General features: G+C 47.8%; 1 long non-coding RNA gene across 1 annotated transcript; it reads right to left on the bottom strand.

Annotated features, from left to right (window-relative positions):
* Positions 1-4,598: 4,598 nt before the first annotated feature.
* LOC311584360 lies at positions 4,599-19,449 on the bottom strand. Its single transcript, XR_014774832.1, has 3 exons — positions 19,234-19,449; positions 8,885-9,076; positions 4,599-4,765 (listed from the first exon to the last, which is right to left on the bottom strand). It is a non-coding gene; the product is annotated as an uncharacterized lncRNA (long non-coding RNA).
* Between the last annotated feature and the right edge of the window lie 8,164 nt (positions 19,450-27,613).

A 27,613-nucleotide genomic window follows, 5' to 3' on the forward strand; every position in this document is an offset into this window, starting at 1 on the left:
TCTGGCTTGGAAGAACAAACCAGGAAAAAAAATCTAGGAGGGAAAATGTGTTTTTCTCATGCCTCTCCTTTGTGCTACAAGCCAAGTTTTCTGTGTTTGTACAGCCTTTACGAGATAGTTTACTGACAACATCATCATCTCCTGTAAGAACTGGCTTGCCACAAAGATGCGCAGACCAACTCTGCAGAGATGGAAAGGGCCCCCATCCCCCCACCCCCACCCATGTAGTCACGCCATAGGTCTGTGTTACTGTCTTCTGGGCATTATAGTACATTTTTCAATTTTGCTTTCGGTAGCTTTTATGGCTATCTATCCATTTCCCTCATTGTACAGAGGCCTCACGGAGACAAGATCCTTCTTCTGATCTTACACCTCAGGAGATCCAAGGAGACGCTCTACCTCAGACTGATGGTGGATATCTGCTGAGAAAGCTGACTGAACGTTAGGAAAGTTGGCAAAGAGACAAAGAAGGCATTTCAAGTAAGGTGAGAGCGTGCTCCGGGTGACTTTCACTTGTCTGCAGACAGAAGTGTTCAGGCACCAGGTTGGTCGTGTACTCAGCCTGCAAGCTTTGTACACATACCAGGGAGGAGCAAGATAGCAAAGGAAGCAAAGATACCGTATCCTGAGTACTCCAGAGAGCCTTCTGGCTCACCTGCCTGGGTGCTGACTCAGCCCAGCGACTCTTTCGCCAAATCGCACAAGCTGCGGTCTCAGTCTCTCTGTGATAGGTTTAACACAATCCCATGGACTAGGAATATTATACATAATGGAAAAAGATGTCTTACAATTTGCAGTCCTAGATATCAAGAAACTAACAGATTAGGAGCCTGGTAAGACTTCTTCGTGCATTGAGGGAAGGGAATGCTCTGAGAACACCCATAGGGGAAAGGGCTCTGCCTCAGGACCTAACACACCCACAAAGCCTTTCTCTCTCTATGCTAGCACCCCATGTGAGAATTGCATCCTCCAGATTTGGAGAGGGATAGAAACTTTCAGACCATAACAGCCTCCTCCTGTGCTCAAGCAAGAAGGCTTGAAGAAACACACATTCCTCCTCACCAGTCCTCCAGGGCTTGCCCAAAGCCAGAGTGAGAGACCACGCTCCCCCTGAGGAGAGAACCAGCTCACAGGAGTCCGTGTGCACATGGCGGTGGACAGGAAGGGTCTAGTGAATCCAAGGTGAAGCTTGTCTTCTCTTGGCTCCCAACCAGTCTGAGATACTCCAGGGTGAGGTGGCCTCTTCCGACGACTCCCCGAATGCAAAACCTTTTTTGTATCGGAGAAGCCTCAGCCTTAGAGTCGCTCTGGATGGCCTGGTAGTGCCTTCCACTTCCATGAGAGGAAGAGGCTGTCTCAGGTCTGTCACGTTTACCTGGACTCCAGAGCCTGGCTCTGTGAAGCCCCTTCCGTGGCCCAGATCATTCCTGGACCAAGACTGTGAGCACATGAGGGTTTCCTCTGTGCTTGAATTTCTCAGTGTTTCCACCAAGAGGAAGTCCCCCTCCCTGCTGCACGGCTGCCAGGGAAGATAATAGGAGCCTATAAAACTCCTTCCAAGTAGAAAAGCATGTTGTAGTACATAATAATTTCGATGGCCATTAGGTTTTTTCTTTTTTTTTTTTCAGAGTTGCTTGGGAAGTAGTGGTTTACCCAAATTTCTGAGCTTGGGATAATTAAAGAATAATTAAGCTGTCTTGCCCCAGGCACCTGGGCATCAGTGTTAGACACACACAGAGCGTGGCTAAGCTGAAGTGCTGGTTGACTCTGGGAAATGACAGGCTTGCTTTGCAAGGTGTAATAATGTCATTGCTGCAGACCTTCAGACCTGCGCTCTGCGGTGGCGAAGTGGCAGTTCACATCGCTCATCAGCCCCAGAGTTTTCCCTTCAATGCTGGATAACTGTTCAAATCAGAGTCTGCAATGGCCCAGGAATGTTTAATTCTTTACATATGGGCGTGTTATCTTTACACTCTTGATTATTTTCTTAATCTACTTTCCAGCTTACTTATTTTATCAGCTGAAAAGCTGGAAAATATTCTTATGACCGAATACTTGGCTGTTTATTATTTTACTTATTTTTTTTTAGCCAAACCCTATGATAACATTCTAATTTGATAATGTTCCATTAAACACATTAATAGATGATGGGAAAGTACAACAATTCAGGGACGTTTTAGAAGTTTTTAGTCAAACGCAGCATCCTCTAGCATAAAGCACTCTTGTTTATCTTTTCAGGCATTTGGTACATCTGTGACAAGTGATTTATATTCATAAGCTCTAGGACTATCAAATGTGCACATTTGGAGAAGCATAAGCTAGAAGGGATGTCACGGGATTAATGTTCAAAAGCAACATTATTAAAGCCAAAACTCACATGGGCCATGCATAGTGGCACTTGCTGTTATCCCAGCACTTGGGAGGGTGAGGGAAGAGGGTAGCCACAAGTTCAAGCCCAGCCTTAACTACATAACGACACCCTGTATAGAAATAAAACAAAAACAAGTAGGTGAAGAGAAGAGAAGAGAAAGAAAGAAAGAAAGAAAGAAAGAAAGAAAGAAAAGAGCCAACACACAATAACAAAAAGCCTCTATGCCCTAAGTCCAACATTTCTTGTTACACCAGCAAATCGCTTAGTTTGCCTTCTTTTTTTTCCTGAGGATGGAGAAACTGAGGAAATAATGTCAATTTGTCCTAGTAGTACCAACATGATTAACTGTGCCCAGAGAAAGATGCCCACAGAGTTCTGTAAGTAAGTCAGAGCTTGGGTTCTAAGAATGCCCCATCCATAGTAAAACGAACTTAGCTGCCATCTCCTGTGTAATGAAACTGGACCTTTCTATGCATGCATATTTTCTTTTGTTCTTACTTTTTGTTACATTTATTTATTTGTATGCACAGTGAGTGATCTCTCTCTCCGTACCCCCCTCCCTCTCTCCCCCCTCTCTCTGTCTCTGTCTCTGTCTCTGTGTCTCTGTGTCTCTGTGTCTGTGTCTGTGTCTGTGTCTGTCTGTCTGTCTGTCTGTCTGTCTGTCTGTCTGTCTGTCTGTCTCTCTCTCTCTCTCTCTCTCTCTCTCTCTCTCTCCCTCTCCCTCTCCCTCCCTCCCTCCCTCCCTCCCCCCCCCTCTCTCTCACACACACACACACACATACACCAGGCCACAGTATATATGTGAGGGTCAGAGGAACTTGTAGGAGCTGGTTCTCTCCCTTTTACAATGCGGGCACCTGGTTGTCGGGTTCAGCAGCAAGTACCTGCCCACTGCAAGATCCTGCCAGCCCTTAAAGTATACACGATGTGATAAGCTTCTCTACTGTTAGGACTTAGGCTACTACTTTTTTTGTTTTGTGTTGTTTTGTTTTGTTTTGTTTTTTGTTTTGTTTTGTTTTTTGAGACAGTGTTTCTCTGTGTAGCCTTGGCTGTCCTGGCCTCACTTTGTAGACCAGGCTGGCCTCGAACTCACAGTGATCCGCCTGCCTCTGCCTCCCGAGTGCTGGGATTAAAGGCGTGTGCCACCACAGCCCAGCCTACGCTACTACTCTTGTAAGGTAATCAAAGAGACATTGCTGTGAAGATAACCACACCAACCCACTCTGAACAAAAATTCTTTTGACTTCCCAAAATGTAAATTTCTATTACCCCTATTTTATTTTATTTTATTTTATTTTATTTTATTTTGGGGGGCGGCAGGGAGAGGCGTAGCAAAATACTCCAGAATTTAAATTTTAACTTATATTTTTAGGAAGTAGCTATAGAGGTAGTAAACATCTATGCTGAGATCTAAAAATAAAAACTGAACAGGGCATAGTGGCACACGCCTATAATACCAGTACTTGGGGAGACAGAGGCAGGAGGATCTCTGTGAGTTCGAGGCCAGGCTAGACTACAAAGTGAGTCCAGTACAGCCAGGGCAACACAGGGAAACACTGTTTTGAATATAATAACAACAATAATAAATAAAAGTAGAAGCTGAGAACCCCCCAAATCAGCAAGGCTGAGTAATATTGCTGCTGAACTCCGTTCCTTGGGGAGATGAAAGCACCATAGGCCGTCTTCCTAAGGACCAAAGGACAAACTGAGGGGCTATTCCTCACACGTTCACGGGTCACCAGCGGATGGGAGCCCAGTGACCAGAGGCAGGGACTGTGGGAAGCCTCACCTTGTCAGATCTATCCTGAGAGAAGATGGCAGAAAACCAACCCTTCTTTCTAAAGGAATTCTAGCCTGTGTTTTGTATTTTTCTACAGGTCACGGGTACAAATACCAGTGAAGACAGACGGACTCTGTTCTTTCTCATGTCTCTCTCAGCAGAGCGTGCCCAGTCACTTCTCCTTAGCACTGAATACCTCGTGGTACTGAGCCCGCTTTCCTGCTCACTTAATCCGTGTATCGGTGCGTGTATCTTGTCATTTTCTACATGGAAGGATTTTCCCTTCTGTTCACCAGGCATGTGCAGCCTTCTTGTATTTTTCCCTCACTGTTTCTAGGCTGCAGACACCTACTTTCCTAGAAGAGACTGAAACATCCTAGTAGCTTATCACCTAGCGAGGGTTTGTTGAATGAATGAAGTAATTAATTAATTAAAACTTACCTGACTCACCTCTTGACTTCAGCAATTCTTTCATATTGATGAAATGAGTAGGTGACAGTGTCTTCTCAAAGCCTCTAACACCATCGTCCCTTGTAGATGCATTGCTCCAGTCTGGGCTTCTGTGGTCACGTGGCTTTCTTCCCCGTGTCTTCATCCTCGCCTGGTATTTCATCCTTCGAAAAAGGGACTCCAATCATATTTATTATACTGGGACTCACATTAATCACCCCGTGTTGATGCCATTGACCTCTGAGAGACTGTGTTTCCAGACCAAGTCACACCAGGAGCAGGGACTTAGTATGTCCTACAGGAGGACACCACAGTTCAAGTCCCCAAACAGGCTGTTTCTTACCAAAAGTGAACATGCTTCCAATCCTGCCAGAGAACACTGACAGCAGACCTGAGGGCAGCGGTGTGTCAAGCAAATGAGCCCTCAGTAATCACAAAAGTGCCTGTTCCAAACAAGCCGACCACAAACCTTACCAGAGGACCTGAGAAGAAACAGCCTCTGTGCCTTTAAAAAGTTACAGACCAAACTTAGCAGGATTTTCAGAAGATACGAGAAGATGAAAGACTGAGCACACGATAATTATCTCTCATGAGGTAGTTAGGGCTCCATGGCCAGCGGCCCTCGGGCTGGCCTGTTATTATGCCATGCTTGAATTATTGTGTGTGAGGAATGCTGGCCCGGCTTCAGCGTGCATGCTCTGGGACTGCTGGGGATGAAGCCTGCTATCTGAGCAATGGTGGGAGGTGCACAACCACACATATACAGCACTGGGGCTTTGAGTGGAAGGCGAGCAGAGAGAGAGAGAGAGAGAGAGAGAGAGAGAGAGAGAGAGAGAGAGAGAGAATGGCAGAGCCAGGATACTTCAAGAGTGTACAGCATTATTAGGAAATGCTAGGGACGTGACAAGGGAGAAAGGATACTAACCACAGGAGATAGAAAATGTTTGACAACTTTTATTTTTGAAGGGAAAAATAAGGAAATGGAAAATAACTATGGGAGGCTGAAGGAGAAAAAGAAAGAAGAGGAGTGATGCCCATGTGTACCCTACAGGTCTGAGGGGACCTTCTGGGGCAAGTGGCGTCTCTCAGAGCGAGAAGCTATTGGGACTGGCTTGATATCCTCACCACCACAAGCCTTAGCCTCTGATCCACGAGGACCTTGAGAAATACTCATGCTGTGGGCATACGTGTGAGCTGTAATTAAATCACCGAGATTACCACAGGAGCAAGGCCGAGGAGGCAGCCAGGGTCAGCAGCATGAGTAGTCAGGAGGGGAGGGTAGCCAGAGTGCACACTGTATTTTAGGAAATACAATTATCAAGAGCCCGTCTGAAGGTGGGAGTAAGGGATGGGAGTAATCCACTCTTCTGTGAGACTGACCAGAGCCAGAAGAAAACTTAGAGCCAAGTTTGGCTTGTTTTTCTTGGCTTCTTGCTAGGCTAAGAAGCTGCTAAAAGCGAGGTCTGGGGGCTTTGGGGAATCAGAGCTATCTGAGGGGTTGTGAGATGAAGGTGCTCTGGGGAACCTCAATCAGACTTTAAAGTTCTGGGCATTTTTCTCAAGTCGTCACTTTGAGCCCCATCTGTGGTGCCATGCAGTGAGTGGCAGAATCCCCAAGAGGCGTGCATGAAAACGTATGGCTGTGGAGAATTCCAGAATTCAGAAACCCCGGGTACGACACTGGCTTATTTTCTGGACTTTTCTAACATGGAAAGTAAACCACCCCGTTTGCAGGTGCCCCCACAGATTTGTGTAGCAGTGTTGCTTCCTGTGTGCGACCTCTTTCAAGTGACTTTTTTCAAAGCAGAACCCCATGCTTTCGTTTACGACTCCAGCTGTTCTTCTGGGTGTCACCAGTGCACAGAGGTTGTCCAAGACACAGCAGCGCCAAGTGGATGCTGCTAACGCAGCTTACTGGGGAACAGGAAAAGGGAAGCCAGGGGGGAATTACTCCGAATGAGTCCCCAGAGCATACCCGTAACTCTGTTGCCCACAGAGTTAATTTCATATTAACCCCCCTCCTTTGTACTACCTGTAGCCTGACCATAGAATGCCAGAAGGGTGACAGTCTGCTAAGAGCCATGTGAGGGGACAAAGAAAGCTTGTCATGTGGCACATCCAGTAGGTCTCAAAGCAAGAACTCTGATATTGATCAAAGACAGATGGACACTAGCAACAAACCTCCAGAGAAGTGGGAAGTGTTTTTTTTTTTTAAGCCACGGGTGGTATCTGGTCTCCTCCTTACCTCCAACACCACTTGGCTGAGGAGGAGGCGTTGTTGGTCAAAGGCTGCTTTTTTTTTTTTTAACCATGTTTCAGAGTCGTTCTGAACCTGGCAGGATTGAGAAGATGGGGGGATGGTGGGAACTGTGGAAGGTGAATGTGTGAACAAGGAATGGCAGCACACCTTCACTTGGCCCATGGATAGAGATGTCTGACAGCTCTCAGTGTCTATCAGCTTCTGGCCCCAAGTATAGACGTGCTTGGATTTGTGGCTAAATGCCCGCAATTTGAGAATGGCACAGTGGAGGCACCAGCTGAGGATACAACATAGCCATGAGGGTGTGCCAGTCCTGAGCAGGGGTGGAGGTGGAAGTCCCAGGCAGTGGACAGGGTGATCAGCTCCGTGTAACAAGCGTGAGCTAGTGCACTGATGACACGTAGGTGAGCAGCTGGGATTGTGAAGAGAAGCATGGCTGCCCGCTTTGGGAAAAAAATGCACAACAAAAGAGAAACACACAAGAAGCCTTCCCGCTATAAAACCTGTGGGGTGCCCCCAGATAGCGGGTGTTGCTTTCTCTGTCGAAAACGTCCAGAAAATAACCAAATACACACTTGCAAATTGACTGCTCAAAGTAAATATAAATATTCTTGTCATCCTTTCAAAGTGTGTATGTGTGTGAGTGTGTGTGTGTGTGTGTGTGTGTGTGTGTGTGTGTGTGTGTGTTCAGGCATGGAAATGCTGTAGCTGTAGCATGCACGCAGAGGCCGGAGGTCAGAAGGTAACTCTTGCAAGCCAGCTCTCACCTTGCTGAGCCGCTCTTGTTTCTGCTGTTGGACCATGTACTCCAGGGTAGCAGCCCAGGACATGCTGTGTTCTCCTGTCTCCACTTCCCATGTCACATTGGGATTGGACGTGTTGGGATCGGAGTGTTGGGATTATTGATGCGGGCCACGTCCAGCTTTCTACACGTGTCTTTGTGACAGAATTTAGGCTCTCAGGGGAGTATACTAAGAAATTTTACCCACTGAGCCATCATCTCTCCTGACCTCTTTTTTTTTGTAATTAAAAAACCAATAATAATAATAAAATCTTTCTGATAGAGTGGAATGTCCTCTTATTTGTTGTTGTTGTTGTTGTTTGTTTGTTTGTTTGTTTTTTCGAGACAGGGTTTCTCTGTGTAGCCTTGGCTGTCCTAGACTCCCTTTTTAGACCAGGCTGGCCTCGAACTCACATTGATCTGCCTGCCTCTGCCTCCCGAGTGCTGGGATTAAAGGCGTGCGCCACCACGCCTGGCTGAATGTCCTCTTCTTCTGTCTCCAGTCCCACGTCACATGGTCAGGAGTAGCCCTCTGAGAACTCTGATCATGTGTTTACTGATCACGTCCCACCCACAGCTACAGATTAGTCCCTCTAAAGTGTTTGTGGCACCAAGCTGTACCATACCATATAATTCTGCATCTCCCGTTTGAGGTCCAATAGCACATTTTTTACATCTGTAGGGGTTGCTTCACAGCCACCTGACCCTAGTTATTGTGGACACATTCTGCTTCGTTGTATAGATGCGCACCTCGCCCCATCCTCCTGGTCATTGCACCCTCATTTTAGCTGTGTGGTGTCAATATGTCACATTTCCGGTCCATTCACGGTGCTGCCATGAAAGCCCCTGCTTACATGGCCCTTGCATGGCTGTGAGGGTGTCTGGGATTGATGCCTGAAACTGCATGTCTGGCACACAACAATGGCCACTGAGCTCCCTAAAATTATTTAGCCTAGCCAATCTATAATTTCTGCAAAACACAACAGGGCTCTTTTTTTTTTTTTTTTTTTTTTTTTTTTAAGATTTCTAACAAAAGCAAAATTGGCCATTCAGTTGGCTAAGCTGTTTGGTTGCCTGGCAATTTAGACTAATGATTTTATGAATGACGGGCCCAGATAAGAGCAAACCTCACACAACACGCATTGTACTTGAGGCTGAAGGCACTCCCGCTGGCCAGCACTCGGACAACCCCCTCTGAGGTAGTTTTCATGTCATGATAACCACAGGGGAAATGCTATGTACCTCTCTTGGCTCCTATGTGCTTTTACCAAGGAAATAAGAATGTGGCGTGTCACTTTGAAAAAAGAAGTTCCACAAGCCAGGGTGTGGCTCTCCACGTCGGCGGCTTAGCGTGGCCTGGCAACTTTTCTGGAAGAGGACACTGCCAGCAAATCTCAGCGTGGTGGCGATCAGGGAGCAGAGATGCAGCCAACCCTAGGATGACATAAAGCTGGAGTCAAACTTTGAGTTATTTTATAGAGAATGCTATGGCACACATTGGAAGGTGTGGCCGTTTGTTACAGCAGCACGGTCTTGCTTATCCTAACTCATACACAGCTTCAGAACGCAGAGGCCAGAGGACGGCGGCAGCCACGGTGAGGCTGAGTGAGAAACCGCTGTGTGTGCTCAGAGACCACGCTTCCAAGGCTGTGCTGGCACCGGTTGAGGGATTAGCTTTTTTATAACTAAAAATCAAGAAACTCTGTGATTCATTTTTGCTTAAAAACAACAATTGCACATTGTAGGAGCTGGCTACATGTATCTCCAACCATGTCACACACATACACTCATGTTACATGTGTCTCTAGCTATGCTACACACATATACATATTACATGTATCTCCAGCCACATTATACATATACTGCATGTATCGACAACCATGTCACACACATACACATACTACATGTTGCTGCAGAATGAAGCAGGAGAAACCCAGTGTTCCAATTCAAGTGAAAGACAAGAAAATGGTCCGGGTGTCTGCAAAACCGTCCTTCTTAGAAGTCTAGAATTAGAACCTGTGGTTTCAAGAGAGGCGCGTATTTGTTCTCACATCTCTGAACATAACATTAGACCTGGTCATGTCTGTTTGTGGTTGTTGTTTTCCTTTCTGTAATTAAAAACAGGACGGGATTTTATAATTAGCATTGGTTTACTATTGCTTGGAAAAGGATTAAAGGTTTGGTGAGGTGGCTCGGTAGGGAAAGGTACAAAGCCAAGGCTGATGGCCTGAGTTCAGTCCCTAGGGCCCATTTAGTAGAAGGAAAGGGTCAGCCATAGTTGTCCTGTGATCCCCATAGGCACACCACGGCATAACCAAGGAAAGGGTCAGCCATAAGTTGTCCTGTGATCCCCGTGTACATACCACGGCATAACCAAGGAAAGGGTAGACCATAAGTTGTCCTGTGATCCCCATAGGCATACCACGGCATAACCAAGGGTCAGCCATAAGTTGTCCTGTGATCCCCACACCAGGGCATGACCGAGCTTAGGCACGCATGCCCTTACACACATAAATAAATGTAATTTAAACCTTGTTAACAAAGAAGGCTTAAGATGCTCAAGGGACTTCTGAGCTGCTCTTACCTTCAACTTTAACTCACTGGGAATTAAGTTTGGACACTGAGCGGTTATGATGTGGTCCAGCTCAGGCACTCTTGCGTCTGTGACCTCAGCTGTGGTTTTAGTTGTATGCTTTTTGAGAAAGGCTGTTCTCTCCTCAATAATGTGCCATCCTCACTCTTAATGTTTAGTTTTAAGTTGTTCTCCCTTTATAAAATAAAACGAATAGTAATAGTGAAGGTATTTTTGGCAAGTTGTTTTGGTATTATATTTGACAAAATAAACAGCTGGAAATGCTTTTAAAAACAGTAAAGTGCATGTCCCACGAAAGCCTTCACTTACCAGGAAACTGCGACAGAGGAGAGGACATTCTAGTGGGACTTAGATGAGAGAATCATGGGAGAAAGGCAAAGTAGAAGGATCCAGAGGGTCCTAGAAGCCTACAAGTAGAACATTATGATAGGCAGATTTGGGCACAGGGGTCCCGCTCAAACTAAGGCACCAGTCAAGGACAATACAGGTGGTAAACCTTAAACCCCTACCCAGATCTAGCCAATGGACAGAACACTCTCCACAGTAGAGTGGAGAGTGGGATATTACTTTCTCACATACTCTGGTGCCTCACCTTTGACCATGTCCCCTGGACGGGGAGACCTGGTGGCAATCAGAGGAAGGACAGCAGGTTACCAAGAAGAGACTTGATACGCTGTGAGCATATAGAGGGGGAGGTAATCCCCCTCAGGAACAGTCATAGGGGAGGGGAATAAGGGGAAAATGGGAGGGAGGGAAGAATGGGAGGATACAAGGGATGGGATAACCATTGAGATGTAACAAGAATAAATTAATAAAGGAGAAAAAAAGAAAAAAAAAGAAAAAATTATAAACACTAAAAAATAAAAATAAAAAAAATAAAAACAGTAAAGTATCTTTTAAAGATGGAAAGGCTATATGGCTTGGAGTTATTTAAAAGAAGCGCTTGTTAGAGCGTGAGGAATTGGGACTGTGGGGAAATGACGTTTGTTCACAATTAGGTGTCTTGGTAGTCTAGAGTGAGAGAAGGCAGCACACAGGACCATGAGGATGGACAGTGGACAAGGGCTTGAGAGAAGGCAGCACACAGGACCATGAGGATGGACAGAGGACAAGGGCTGAGAGAAGGCAGCATACAGGACCATGAGGATGGACAGCGGACAAGGACTTGAGAGAAGGCAGCATACAGGACCATGAGGATGGACAGCGGACAAGGACTTGAGAGAAGGCAGCACACAGGACCATGAGGATGGACGGCGGACAAGGGCTGAGAGAAGGCAGCACACAGGACCATGAGGATGGACGGCGGACAAGGGCTGAGAGAAGGCAGCACACAGGACCATGAGGATGGACGGCGGACAAGGGCTGAGAGAAGGCAGCACACAGGACCATGAGGATGGACGGCGGACAAGGGCTGAGAGAAGGCAGCACACAGGACCATGAGGATGGACGGCGGACAAGGGCTGAGAGAAGGCAGCACACAGGACCATGAGGATGGACGGCAGACAAGGGCTGAGAGAAGGCAGCACACAGGACCATGAGGATGGACAGCAGACAAGGGCTTGAGAGAAGGCAGCACACAGGACCATGAGGATGGACGGCGGACAAGGGCTGAGAGAAGGCAGCACACAGGACCATGAGGATGGACGGCGGAAAGGGCTTGAGAGAAGGCAGCACACAGGACCATGAGGATGGACAGAGGACAAGGGCTGAGAGAAGGCAGCATACAGGACCATGAGGATGGACAGCAGACAAGGGCTTGAGAGAAGGCAGCACACAGGACCATGAGGATGGACGGCGGACAAGGGCTGAGAGAAGGCAGCACACAGGACCATGAGGATGGACAGCGGACAAGGGCTGAGAGAAGGCAGCACACAGGACCATGAGGATGGACGGCGGACAAGGGCTTGAGAGAAGGCAGCACACAGGACCATGAGGATGGACGGCGGACAAGGGCTGAGAGAAGGCAGCACACAGGACCATGAGGATGGACGGCGGACAAGGGCTTGAGAGAAGGCAGCACACAGGACCGTGAGGATGGACGGCGGACAAGGGCTTGAGAGAAGGCAGCACACAGGACCATGAGGATGGACAGTGGACAAGGGCTTGAGAGAAGGCAGCACACAGGACCGTGAGGATGGACGGCGGACAAGGGCTGAGAGAAGGCAGCACACAGGACCATGAGGATGGACAGCAGACAAGGGCTTGAGAGAAGGCAGCATACAGGACCATGAGGATGGACAGTGGACAAGGGCTTGAGAGAAGGCAGCACACAGGACCGTGAGGATGGACAGCGGACAAGGGCTGAGAGAAGGCAGCACACAGGACCATGAGGATGGACAGCGGACAAGGGCTTGATGACAATTCACTCATATGTCTCAAGCACTAACTACGTGCTAAGCTCCCCTTATATGAAGTCATGGTATTGTGTTATGAAAGGGTCACTCGAAAGGCACAGTGCCTGACTCTCCAGTTCAGAAAGCCCTCAGGCAAACTGTACACCAGCTGTGGAAAAGCGCTTCCTGGTTCAGCTAAAACCACAGGCCTGGTGCCAAAAAAGAGAAAAAGAGGAAGTAAGAGAGAAGGGTCCTGGCTGACCACTTACTCCCTTTCAAGGCCAAGCAGCCAGCCGGTGGCCAAGACCAGCCTAGAATTTGGGCTGTGTTAACTGTGCCTTTTACTGCAGAGATTACAAACTTGTAGCCCATAGGGCTGTAAGTACACAGAGCACAGACTTACCTGTGATAGTTCTGGTGCGTGTGTGTGTGTGTGTGTGTGTGTGTGTGTTTGCTTTTCCGTTGGTTTTGTTTTGCTTCGCTTTGCTTTGTTTCATGGAGTTCACAAAAGCACAGTTCCTTAGAATGTTCCCTTTCTCGTGACCCCCAGCACTCCTTTCTTCCGGCACCTGAAGGCCAGAGTTAATTAATGGAGACCGGCTCTGTCCACCCATGGAGAACCACGTGGCCGCTCCAGGCCTGCACTGACCCCTCAGACAGGCTATGATGAAGTTATTTAACAAATGCTCCCTGCCCACCTTTGCCTCCCCTAAGAACCGAACGCCCTCTCACACCCAGCAGATAGGCAATAGCTCACACTAAAGAAATCCCAGCGGATGCTTACAGTTGTGACACTGTATCACCAACTGCCGAGTGTCCCTAACCCAGCAGCTGGGCCCTCTCTCCACTCTTGAGCATTCCTCGCTACTGCACTCCTACTTTAATCTCTGTTTATGCCTCCCCCTGTCACCCAGCTTGATGCATAGGTCACCTCTCTTAGAAGGCAGCCTCGGCTCCTTGCCCGCCTCTCTGGCTTTCATCGCTCACCCTTCTTTGGCTCTTTCATAAAACAAACACGCTCCGGCAGGCAGCTGTAGCACTGTCCACCGGCCCCATGACCTTCCCTCCCTCTAGAGGTTCTCAGAGTGGCCACCTAGTAGGGACTGCGGCAGCCACAGTTGCTGAGGTGCAGCTTCTGCCGGCTTTACCACTTACTTCACGTACTGGCTTAGTTTGTGTAAGTCCATCTGAATCAAGTCACTGGGACAAATGCACAGATGTGTAATGTGATTAAAACAGAGGAGAGAGAGGGGGGGGGATAGGAAAAAGGTGTGAAGGGTTGTATTTTATATATAAAGGAAGGGAATAAGTCGAAAGAGAGGGAGGTAAACAGGAGGGCACAGATGCAACTACAAAGTACCGAGTGTGTGCCCTCATATGCAAATTCAAAATTCAACATCTATCTGAGGAGCATCTAAGCATGATTTAGGAGTGAAGAAAGGATGTGCACGAGGGAAGGTGAAGGCAGAGGAAAGACAGGGAGGGTGTGAGCGAGGCAACATGATTGACAGGTGTGAAGATGTCACACTGAAACCCATTACTTTGTATGCTAACTTTGGTAACAGAAAAGATTAAGCCATGGTCATTTCAACGCTGTATCAAAGTTTTCTGGGCATCCCGGCAACCACAGCAAAAGGGTGGTGGTGTGCTATGCTGCAAGTCAGCTCCTTTAGTTCAGAGGCAAAACTGCCTCTTCACCCGACAGACAAACACCCCCATGAAGTGCTGAGGGCAAAGGCTCACAAGGAAGCCTCTTTACAGCTAAGCACTATTTTTGGCAAATTAAGGATTAATGAACAGACCCTTCTCTGGGGAAGAATTTTGATTGAATGTAAAATGAATTTCCCTTGGGAGAGTATGCGAGCCCCCCAGCACGGTAATATCCTCTTGGCTGGAGCACTCCACTCCTGGGAGTGAGGCTAATCCATGGTCTCTGCCTTCTCTGACACAATCTCATTTTACTGAATGTTACTATGACTCGCTGACTTTAATTACCACTTAGCACCTGGAAATGGATACTTTGAAGACCAGTAAGAGCGGCTTTCCACTATTTTCTCTTGACAGGCCTATTGTGTGAAATAGACTCATCGTTTCATTATCCTCGGACATGGGATTGTTAGGAGCTGTGGCTGTCTCCCCTGCAGCGTGTCGGGGCCTGACAACTCCTGAGCCGTGTGAGTGACATCGCATTATCCCTGGCCACCCTTCTGACCTGCCCTTTGTCTTACTGCCATCTCCTCTCTGCGGGGGAGGTCACCTCAAACCCTTCCCTTAAGGGCCTTTGAGAACTGTTCTTTTAGAAGGCCAACATGAGTGCAAGCCAACTAGGGCTGCGCAGGGAACTTCTTTTAACGCTCGCCTGAATGATCTACCCAGAGTCCTCGCTTGATGGTTTGATGCAGTGGGTGAGGGGCCCCACTGCGTTTTCCTTGAAGGGGAGCTAGCCTAGTGGACGGTAAGGGGAAAATGCCAAGGTTTCAGTAGCCGTGGGCACATGTCAGTCTGCTGGCCTCAAAGCAAATGCCAGGCCTCTCTTGTCAATTTGAAGATAGGCAGTCCTGTACTCATTCTCCACTCTGGACCATAGCCTTGGCTGATAACATTTTTAGAAACACTATGCTTCAACTCTGAAGAGGCAGAGGAGGGCAGTAGGCGACAGGGGTGCCTTTCAATTAGCACATTGATCTGCCAATTTACCCAGCCTTGCTAGTTTGCACAAGAGCTGCCATCGGCTGCCTCAGATGGGGTGTCAAAGCCAGAGACAGCAGTTAACACAGGCAAGGGACAAAACCGAAATCAGATCAGGGAACTGGGAGACAGGTTAGGTGAGAGCTCAGCTATGCCAGCCTTTTCCAAACCTCTGCCTCAGGGGACAGGTGGAATGCGGCAGGGACCTCTGAGAAGAGAAGTTCAGACCTGACTTTCCTGAGAGTGACGTCTGCACCCTAGACACTGTGCCGGGAGCGTTGTTTTCTGTCTAGATTCAGGTCACCATGTGCAAACCATTATAGATTGGAACCCCAAATGGGCTGCATTTTTTTGGCCTAAAAGAAATTGGCCAAATTGTTCATAAACATTATTCTAACATCTGTGGAATGGCCCCACCCTCCATGGGTTCTGTGGAGAGGGAAAGGCATTTTCTTTAGTGGTGCAGCCACCAGTAAGGAGACAATGCTTCTGAAAGTAGCTTCATCCACGCTCCTGTAAGAAAGCCTCGCTAAACTGATTACAGGACACACTAGGTAGAAGGTGGCAAGAAAGGGCAACGAGGCAGGAGGTGGCTCAGCACATAACAGTACTTGCCTTGAACTACCTGAGTTTGATGCCAAAACTTATATAAAAAGCTGGAGCAGAGGTGAAGACAGGACAATTGGCTGGAAGTAACAGCAAAAAAGAGACCCTGCCTCAAAAGGTAGACTAGGACAGAGCTTGCCAAAGTTGTTTTCTGACCTCCACTAGCATGTGCCAGCACACACATACACACACACACACACATACATACACACATGTACACACACACACATACACATATACACCCATATACAAACATACACATATATACATACATATGCATGCACATACACATATATACATATACACATATGCACACAATATATTCACACTACATTTTTAAAAATTGGAGGCAGGGGTTGAGACAGGGTTTCTCTATATAGCCCTGGCTGTTATGGACTTGCTTTGTAGATCAGGCTGGCTTTGAACTCGCAGAGATCTACCTGTCTCTACCTCCTGGGTGCTGGGATTAAAAGTGTGGGCTACCACATCTGGCCCTAAAGTTTTTTTAAAGAAAAGAAAAAAATAAGAGTGGGAGTGAATATTTTATATATATATTTATATATTCAGATATATATGAAAATTTCATAATAATGAATAATGAACCCTGCTGTTTATAATTAATATATACTCATTAAAATTTTTTTTAACTTTAAAAAAATTACCATAACATATATGCCACAACTCTGCATTTTCCAGCTAAAGCCTGTGAGGAAACACTTTGGGCAGCATTCATGTGTCACGATGAAGAAGAAGAAACTTCCAGATTCGATCCAGAGAAAAAAGCTTTTTCCACAGGTGTTCAGGCAACATTCGCAGGTGCCTCTGGGACTCTAATCCAAACTCCAGGATTCATCCTTGTTGGTGCTTGAATGATGCCAGCTCTTCCCAGAGATCCACCCATGAGAAGGAGCTGAACGCTGGGCACCACCCAAAGACTGTCACAGCCAGGACATGGGAGAAATCAACCGCTGATCCACAAAGCAGCGTGGGAGCCTGGCCCAGAGGAGGCATCTAGACAGAGCTCCTGAAGAGCTCTTACCACTTCTGCAAGTACCTGCTGACACATAAGGCCACAGCAGAGGGAGGGGATGGCTTAAAAGTGGATAAATAACTGGGTCTGCTCTGTGTGGCCTCTGTTTGTCATGCTGTGTGTGAATCTTATTTTGATTCTAGACTGGAAAACTGAAAACAATAAAATCAAAGAGCCTGTCTCTTTGTAAGGTGCAGGCAGGCTCCCCCATTGATTCACAGTGGGGTTTTAAGAGACACAGAAGGCCTCAAAAGGGATGTGCTGCTGGGTGTTTGGGGAGGGGAGGGAGCGTAATTTCTGTCTTCAAGGGTAAATTTAAGCCACATGTCCTTATTGCTAGATGGCTTGTCCTATCCAGATAAAAATCCTACCTAAGGCTGGCATGGTGATCCAAACCTTTAATCCCAACAATTTGGAGGCAGAGGCAGAAACATCTCTGTGAGCTTGAGGGCAGCCTGGTCTACAAAGTTAGTTTCATGCCAGCAAGGGCTACATTAGAGAAAAAAATTCTAACTACCAAAAAAAGGGTAGTTTTTTTGTTTTTGTTTTTTTGTTTTGTTTTTTAATGGCAGAATCTTTCATGACTCCTGGGTTTTAGATGGGTTACCCCTCAAAGACCTCAGACAGAAAAGCAGTGACCATAGGAGACTGACGTGGTTTATGCCCACTGTGTTCACCCTGCCATTTTGTTTTGTTTTTCAAGACAGGGTCTCTTTGTGTAGCCTTGGGTGTCCTAGACTCACTTTGTAGACCAGGCTGGCCTTATACCCACAGAGATCATCTGCCTGCCTCTGCCTCCGTGTGCTGGGATTAAAGTCATACTCCACCACGCCCGGAGACCCAGCCATTTTTAACCTGAACTACTTTGAAGGCACTCAGAGACAAACACCTGCTGTTTTGAGTCTGTGGAGGTGAAGAATAAGAGAAGTAGTTACCACATCACCTTCACAATACCCTGATCCTATTTCCAGAGAAAATATTCTCAGAGGACAGCTTTCTTTTCCTTTTGGTGTGCCAAGGATGACTGCAGAGTCACCTGTGTCTGACTTTATTGTGTGTCAAGCCCAAACACCCACCAAAGCAGCCCCTCAGTCATCTGAGGTTGAAAAAGGAAACCTCCTGGCCTATCTTTCCATCTACTAAGGCCCTTGGTGCCTGTGTTCTCCTGTTCTGTCTATAAACATTTTAACAGTGTGGCTATATTTATTGACTAAGGTTCCATTGACATTAGCAGTTGATTATCTATCCGTGTGTGTGTGTGTGTGTGTGTGTGTGTGTGTGTGTGTGTGATTGTGTGTGTGTGTATGTGTGTGTGTCCGTGTGTCCGTGTGTGTGTCCGTGTGTGTGTGTCCGTGTGTCCTGAGAGTTGAACATCGGGCCTCACACTGAACTGTCCCCAGTCCTCTACTTTCTGTTATGTGACAGGTTTTGGCTTAATTACCCAGGCTGGTCTTAAACTTGCTGTTGTAACCCAAGGGTCCTCCTACTGCCTCCTGCACGTAGCTGAGATGACAGACCAGCAGCTCCAGGCCTAGCCAGGCAAAAAACTTAGATGCAAGTCACAACCTCTAAGGTTTTGTTTAGTCAGGCCTGTGCACCTAGCCATAGTAAGTGAAATGGTAAAAACTTTCAGGTGTGCAGCTTGAAGTCCACAATGGGCCACAGCCTTGGAGAATGGCCTCGTGTGCTGAAGGTATAGTTGGGGCAGAGTAGGGAGAAGGAAAAGGAGCTTAGCTCTCCTCAAGAAGGAAAGGAGGACGGGGCAAGGGTACCACAGTGGCCAAAGCATGTGGTCTACACTTTAACACTCCTCCTCATCCCAGATAGCAACTTTAAAAAACTGACTACTTGGCCTTAATTGGTACATCAGTGGCATCGACAAGTGTTTCCTCATAATGAGCCCCACCCCCAAATGCACGAGCACTGTGCTATTGCCTGGTACCTTATGAGAAGCATTTCATTTATTTGTAACACAGATGCCACTTGGTCACAACAGATTGAGATTTTGGGAAAAACTTTGAAATGTCCCTGTAGGATGGGGGCTGTGGTTCTGCAGCATACCACGTGTTGACCACTCACAGGGCCCTGGGTTCCATGTCTACCAGCACAAGCCAGGCCATTGCACTCACCACCACCACACTGAACACTATCTGGTTACTCGGTGTGAGGAAAGAGGCAAGTGTCTTACATTATCACAAATATAATATTTGATAAGCACATTTCAGGATATTTGGCTTCTTTTGAGAACAGTTTCGACATAGTTAGCTTTGCGATGTGCTATGTGCTTTATTTTATGGATTTTTAAAATATTATCTTTAGGAGGGAGGGGCCCAAAACTTACCCAAACTGCTGAGAAAGTCCTTGACTGCCAAATTCATTGAGTTTTCTTGGCTGCCTTACCATGACACACTTTTCATAGAAGTAGCAAGTGCTTGGACTTCCTGAAGGAGGGTTGCCTGCTAAGCAGAGGCTTCGGGTCTTGGGGCTAAGGGTGGGGTGCAGGAGTTCCTGGGGCAGCTTGGGTTCACCAGGCAGGCAGCCCTGCCAAGCTCTGAGTCATCCTTGCCCCAGGAGCTGGTAGGAACAGGTGGGGTAGGCGGACTCCAGGCGCCCTCACCTCTGCTTATCTTGTGCACTGTGTGGGCTCCGGGCCTGCCCCACTCTCTCACCCTGGACTTTCATCCCAGCTCTGACTCAGCTTCCTGGGGTAACCATGAACACCCCCAGGCTCTTCTCCAGGAGCCACCTGGTTTGACCAAACCCACCGTGTCTTCACTTCCCAGTATCTCGACTTGACAGGATCACACCCTTCCTGACTCAGCTGGATTCAACATGGGCTCATGTGAGGCAGCTGGAAACAGCCTTGCTTCTATTCACAAGGGCAGGGGGTGAGAAGCCGGGGGAGGGGTGAAGATGAAGAGGGAGCCTTGGGGTCTGCTTGTGCTTCCGGCTCTGGCTCTGCGTTCACAGGCCTGAGTATGCATCACAAAGCTATCAGATGCCAGGTCACTGGTGTGTTGTGACAGGGGAGGAAAAGCCTCATTTCCTTTGCCTGCACACTGGTCCCAGGTGAAATAGACTCCTGTGGCTCCTCCTCTGCTTTCCAGGCTCACCCCACCTACAGGCTGGGCCTACACCTGCCAGTTGTAGACATAAGTGCAGCCCACCTAATGTGGCTCCCCTATAACATTAATTATATTTTATGCAGTTTTTATATTTCAACTGAGCCGGGTGAAGTGACATACACCTGTAATCCCAGAACTTGGGAGGCAGAGGCAGGTGGGATCTCTGACTCCGAGGCCTGCCTGGTCCACAAAGCAAGTCCAGGCCAGCCAAGGCTCCATAGAGAAACCCTGTCTCAGAAAAAACAAAAAACAAGCAAAAACAAAAATAAACAAACAAACAAACAAACAAAAAAAAACCAACTGTGTGGTTGGCTCTTGAGTGAGAAGTTTGCAAAAGACAACTTCCTACTGCAAAGGCAAAAGTTTGTCCTAAGATTCCCACTCAGGGTAGGGCTCACAGTAAGCTATTCTCAGGACAAGGTGAGTCACCATTTTTCCTGTTGCTGGCCATAGGGGCTTTTGTCCAGATTGCTATGTTGGGGGACTTAAAGGACAAGTTGGGTCCCCCAACTGAGACACCCTTATAAGTGCGATATCACTATGGCTGCTGCCCAGGTTGTCCTAGGTTGCTGCCAATATCATTCACATTGGCAGATTATACAGGTAATAAATTGTCACCTGTGTCTTGGTGACAATTAAGATGAACTCCATAAGGTCCAATAGCTTACCCTTACATATTTTAATAATAATTTTTCATCCTGCCATGAAACGGCAGGTGAGAGGAAGCATCCATCTTCAAGTATGGCTTTTAACCTTAAATAATCATATTTTAAAGGTATACATTTGCCTACTCACTAACTGCGTGGAAGTGCTACAACAGTGGCAGGCACAGAAGCCAGCCACGGACAGTCAGTCGTGGACTTTAACACACCTAACCTCTGCGACAACGCCACGAGGCTGGAATATGGTTACTTTACAGATAAGGACACTGGGGCAACTGGGTCAGAAACTGGAATGTGCTGTGAGTGAAGAATCATTACATTTACTCATTTGTTTGTGTGTTTGGAGGGATGTGTGAGTGCCGAAGCACGTGTGTGTGTGTGTGTGTGTGTGTGTGTGTGTGTGTGTGTAAGTCAGAGCGTAGCTTACGAAAGTCCATGTGAGTTCTAGGAAGCAAATTCAGGTCCTGAGGCTTGGAGGCAAACGCCTCTTCCCTCTGAACCACCTCGCTGGCCCGTGTGTTCCGATCTCACTAGGAGAGAGGCCTGGCAGCACACACCTGTAATTTCAGCAGTCCTATGCCAGCTTAAAACATGTCACCAAATGGAGGTAACAATATGCTTTCTGCTGCCATGTGACATCTGACAATACCGCTTCGGTTGAGAACCCTACAGCTCTTCTGCCTCCTCAGACTGTGGAGTTCAAGCTGCTGAAAAACGGAGATCATTATGAACTAATTGCAATGAGTTACTTAAAACACACATGTACACACACACAGTGAAATGAAAATGACACAAAGTATTGTATTATGCCACTCAGATAGCCATGTTCCTTGAAGGTGTGCGTGTGTGCGCGTGTGTGCGTGTGTGTGTGTGTGCGCGCGCGCGCGCGCGCGCGCGTGCGCGCGTGAACACGCATGCATGCTATGTAATACATAATTGGGTTGTAATCATAACACATAGCTGGGCTGTAATCCTAAGAATTTTGCAAACGCCTCCCCACCCCCGCCTGGGCAGGGCTGCATGGCTTTGGGCTTGAGTTAACTGACCGCACCTGAGAATGAGGAACTGGCCCCTTAGTCTTATCTGGAATAAATCTTATCTCCTGGCTTCTGAGCACAATGAAGCAGCCAGGCTCCCTCCAGGTTCAGGGTTGTCTTCCTGGCCAGACTAAAGCACAGACAAAGAGAAGTGAAGGCCTCTCCGCCACCGCCCACAGGAAGGAAGAAGGCAGCAGGCCTCCTCATCCCCCACAGGGGTGGGTCCACAGGTATCTGGCCTGCAGTGACTTACACTAACCTCCATAGGAGGCACAGGCTGGTAGATGCAGGCCCTTCCTCAACCACCTCCCTATCTTTGTATCTTTCATGACCAGATACATACAGATCAATAAACATTTGTGACATTTGAAGGACATTGGTTTGGCATGTACAGGCATCTTCATGTGAATTGTATTTTATATAAATGTATTTTGACTGATAGATAAAAGCATCAAAATTGTACATCTTTATGAGGCAACACAACATTTAGACAGTTCCATACTTATACACATTGTACGCTGTTGATACATGTATCCACTGTATGCTGTTAATGGTAAAGACACCAGGGGTATGTTGAATGAAACATAGTTTGAACAGAACCATAAAAAATAAAATTCTGTAGCAGTTTCTTCTAAGAAATGTACTACAAGTTAGCAAATGCATATGTTAGGACCCAGGGATCCAAGGGGGACAGATGCCGTCCAGTCAAGCCCCCTCTCAGCCTCATCTTGCAATATGACCTTGGTACCTTTCTGTGGGTCCGGAAACTTCTCTGGCTATGCTGGACCCAGCAGGTGCCCCAACCCTCTCTGCAAATAGGTTTATGACTACCTGTGTGCTTTCCTTGCCTAGGTGTCATACAGCTTGGAGTCATGAGTCACTGACAGAAAATGTTCAAGGGCGCCGGAAGGTGGGAGCTCCACTCCTGGTTGCCGTACCACTGCCTGTTTAGTTTCCTCTAAAACCAAATTGCTGATACCACACAATAGCTTGTCTCGGCTGTGTCACTCACCCTCACCAGATCTCTGCTTTTGTTCTCGCCTTCACATGAGTAACCTTTCTCTATAATCAACCAGTGCTCCACGAGGTGGCTCAGTAACAGCGCTCACTGTTGATTTCCTGCCGAAACCATCACCAATCCCACTTTGTACAGGAGATATTTAGGCTCCACACTTTGGGAGAAAGCCCAAGGCTGTGTAGCAAAGATAGGTCAGAAATCAAATCAAAAGCTGTTTCAGGCCGGGTGTGATGGCACACGCCTTTAATCCCAGCACTTGGGAGGCAGAGGCAGATGGATCTCTGTGAGTTTGAGGCCAACCTGGTCTACAAAGAGTCCAAGGCAGCCAGGACTACAAGAGAGACCCTGTCTCAAAAAAAAAAAAAGCTGTTTCGCCTCTGAGCCACACACTAGCTGTCTAAGCTTTCTGATCATCCAGGAGACAGAGTAGAGATCCTGTCTACCTGCCCCACTGGAGAGCAGACTGTCCCCTGCCTCACACATGGGCTTCTTGTGTTTTTACTGTTTTATTCTGCCCACGGTGCCTTTCTTTTGCATGGTGCTAAAGGATAATTTCCCCAAACAGAGCCGAGGGCGACTGCCCGGTGACGGAGGAAATAAGCACATGCTACAGAGTTTGCTTAACTTTAATTTTTGGTGCAGGAGCTCGAGCCTAGGGCCTGGTGTGCCCTCATAGGAAAGGACTCTCTCCCTGAGCTCTACCTCCAGCCCTGCTTAAGTCTTCCGTGATGGAGCTAGTTGAATGCAACAGTCAGTTTAAAGGAAGATACCAGCCAGGTGCAGGCCTGCAATCCCAGCGCTCAGGAAGGGGAAGGATTTCTGTGAGTCCGAGGTCAGGCCGGGCTTCTTTTCGAGACACTGTCGCAAAATAAGTAAGTAACAAAGGAGAAAAGACAACGGAGGCCAGGCATGTTTCCATACTGGGTACACGGAAGTGGAAATGTGAACACTCAGCTTCTTCAGACATTGCTCTATGTGCGTTACAAGCTTTAGAGTTCTCAGGGGGAAAAATCACCACAGTGGACATGAATCATCTAACCTGGAAGAGGTTATGGGCCTGGGGCCTACCAACAAGCCAGGAGAGTGTGGGAGCCTGCTCCAAGCCATCTACACGTGGCCTTTCCCAGCTACCTCTTCACCACCGAGGTGGAGTGATCCCTGCTGACTGCTGGCCCACAAAGCTTGACCTGCCTGGCCCTCGATGAAGATCTCTGTCTTCCCTCTGCTAGCGCCCAATTTTCTGTGGAAGCACAATTTTCTATTTGTACCAAGAAAACTACTCGGAGTTTTGTGTAACCAGGAGCAGGATGGACGACTGCGGCCAGGAGCTTGCAAGGGCTGATGGGTCACAGTGGCTTAACAGCAGGGGTCGCCCTCCCACAGGGCGCAGTTCTGGAGGGCAAAGGCACAGAATCAAAGTGTCTTTGGGTGGACCTGGTTCCTTAGGGGTCGATGGGAGTCGCTCCCCGCCTTATAGAAGACCTGCTTCTGTGCGTTTCATTTTTGTTTTTGTTTTTTGTTTTTGTTCCAGACAACGTCTTCCTCTGCAAGTCAGGCTGGCTTGGAACTCACTGCACAGTCCCAGAAAGGCCTCAGTCCTCCTGCCTCGGCCTCGATGTGTGGCCCAAGACAAGTTTCCATCTAATATGGTCCAGAGAAGCCAAAGATTGGATGCTCCTCCCTACAGTGTGGCAGGAGCCACCAATTCCCACTTCCTGTGTCCCCTCCTGTGTCCCAACTTGTTCATACCGCCTTAGGGTCTGCTCTGGAAGCTTCATTTCACCTCAGCTTCGCTGTAAAGCCTCCGTGAATAACCACACTCTGGGAGCACTCAGGGTGTGGACTTGGCCATCTGGATTTGGGGTTCACAATCCAGCCCATGCTTTGGAGCCAGGGGAATTTGCATACACACGGACTATTCTGTGAAGGTGCCCACTTCTCTACTCACTTGTTGGGACAATGCTACTGCGGCTGTAACCGGAAACAGATAGGTTGACATATGCTTGACCGGAAGGAGGAGGCAGGTGGTGGACAGCTCGGGCCCTGCCCTTTGCCCTTATGCACCTTGCGAAAATCATGCTCTCTTGCAACTGCTGACATAACCGCTGTATTCCTCCTCGAGGTGCATGCACACACAGGTGTGTGTTTTTATGCTGTCATAGCTACTGTATCTATTGGTTTATTGTACAAACCAGGAAAAACCAGACCTTAGCTTGGGTGTGAGTCAGAGGCATGTTAGTGTGAAAAGTCTATTGGCAGCAGCGGCAGCAGCAGTCAGGAGTAAAGGAACACTTGCCCCTTCTGCCCTGGGAAAGAAAAGTGGGAATTCTCTCCTTGTCACTTAGATCTACAAGAAGATTCTGTGTGCAAATTACAGTGTCGTCATTAATGTCAACGTGTCCACTAGAGAAATGCAGCTGCGGGATTGGCGGTAGCTGGTGGTCAAGAGTAAGGTCCCCCGGAAAGCCTGGCCCGCGGGTGAGCCTCAGGGCCAAGGTCCTCATGACGGACTTACTGCCTTTCAGGCTGCACACGCTGTTTATTCTGACCTCTCAATAGCTCTTCAAGGCGGGTGTCAATAGGCCTATTTTCCTCAATGAAGAAGCAAAGATCCAACAGGTAAAATGGCTTTCTCAAGACACTGTTGCAAGCCGGGCGTGGTGGCACACGCCTTTAATCCCAGCTCTCGGGAGGCAGAGGCAGGTGGATTGATGTGAGTTCCAGGCCAGCCTGGTCTACAAAGAGTCCAGGACAGCCAAGGCCACACACACACACACACACACACACACACACACACACACACACACACAGAGCCACTGTCGCTGGTAAGTGCCGGCCAGAGTATCTCCCTGAATCATGTCGACTAGGAACTCACCTTGGGGCCCTGGGGTTGGACGCTCAGGGCCTGTGTAAGAGCCACATGTGGTGGCCCGGACCCATACTTCCAGTACTGGGTTGGGGGCATGGGCTAGACATGCCTGGAGTTTACTAGGTGCCCAGCCAATTGGTGAGCTCCAAGTTTACTGAGAGACCCTGTCTCAAAAAAAAAAAAAAAAAAAAAAAAAGAAAGAAAAAGAAAAACAATAAGAAGACGTGTGAGACCTGAGGTTTTCAGACACATGTACAGACACATCTAAAGATACATGACTACATGCGCATGCATGCACCACAGTGTGCACACATGCAAACACACACACACACACACACACACACACACACACACACACACACACACACAATCATCTTGGGTGTGTGCCATTACAGCTGGCCCAAGACAGCATTGCATTCTTTAAGGAAGTCTTTCCCGTGTCAGAGGCACTGGATTCTCACTTGCAGACTGCTCAGTGAGAGATGCCTGAGAGGGGTGTGGGGATGTACAGCCCCTCAGGGGGCCCCTCAGGGGGCTGCATACCTCCAGATGCCCAAGGCTGGGGGAGCCATGCCGGCCAGCCAAGGCTGCTCTTCCTCACAACAGGATCTTCCCCTAATGTGTTTGCACAGCATGCTGTGGAAGCCTCCTGCAGCTGACTCGACAGAGAGCCAGCCTTGTAAGCTATCTCCCCACTGGTAGAAACTGGCAGGGAAGAAAAGAAGAGAATCTGAGAGCAAACAGACACACTGCTGTCTGTCCTCCTTTATCATGCGCTGTTGATGGCCTGTGTGGGCCGAAATAATCAAAGCTGTACTCACTTCCTCAATTTCCCTGTAAGGGAAAGAGGAAGAAAGAAGAAGAAAAGAGAGAGAGAGAGAGAGAGAGAGAGAGAGAGAGAGAGGCAGAGAGAGAGGCAGAGAGACAGAGAGACAGAGAAAAATGTTCATGGTGTGGAAAAAAATAAGACAAGAAATTTCGCTTCTACTTCCTGTCCTTGGGAGCCATGACCAAAGCTGGCCTGACAGATGTGGCAGAGCTCAAATGTTAGAGGCATTTTACCTGCCAAAAGGCATATTTCTGTATTGGCCTGCTATGAGCTGCAGTAGCATTGGAAAGAAAAAAACAAAAAGCAAAAAAGAAAACAACAACAACAAACAAGAAAAACAGGGTGTTGAACTCCAGTAAGCCACGAGTTTCCCGAGTCACATTTGCCAGCATTCATCCAATTAGACAGTTACAATCGGAGATGGAGGGCCTGAGATATCAACCAGGAAACTCAGGGCGTGTGCTCCACACCAAGGCAAAGTGGGGTGGGGTGATGAGGGGTGCGGGAGGTGAGGAGGAGTAGAAGTCCCCAGGTGTGTAGGCCCCAGAAGCTTCCAGAGGCTGGGAGGAAGAAGGAGGAACGTGCCAGGCTTCCTAGAGCAGATCCTCGCCTGCCTGCTGGGCTGCCTGTTGAGGTCTTGTTTGTGTGTTGATCTCTCTTCTCAGGCCATTCCAAGTCTGAGTGCATACGCCAGGCCCAGGAGGGCAGGGAAGCACAGAGGTGAGTAAACAAAGTCGGTTAAGACTAGCCCAGCTTTGCCCCAGCGCCCCCAACAAAGTGGGTGGGTGCACGCATAGCAATGTGGAAGGAGAGTAAAACTCAAGTTCAGCCTCAGATCTCAATGGGTTGGAAAGACTGTGACAGAATGTACAAACATGTGTATCTTTAACCCAGTTCCTCCTCCTAGCTGCTAAGTAAAATTATGTTAGCTCTTAAATCCTTTAATTGAAGAGATTGAGCCTTATTAAAAAGGAAACTATTCTCACGGGAGAAAAATCTCCAAGCTCTTATGGGTGGTTTTTATGCCAATAGCCTTCTATGGTTGCTGGGGGGGAAAAGTTCTGTGCCACACCCAGGCGCTCTCTCTCTCTCATAGAACTGCTTTTGTAGATAGTTATAATTCTCAAACAGTCATTTATTTTCCTAAAATTTAACTTTCTCTAATAAAGAAAACTTTTGGT

The sequence above is a fragment of the Acomys minous genome (assembly GCF_964271855.1).
Source record: "Acomys minous genome assembly, chromosome: 15".
NCBI classification, from domain to species: Eukaryota; Metazoa; Chordata; class Mammalia; order Rodentia; family Muridae; genus Acomys; species Acomys minous.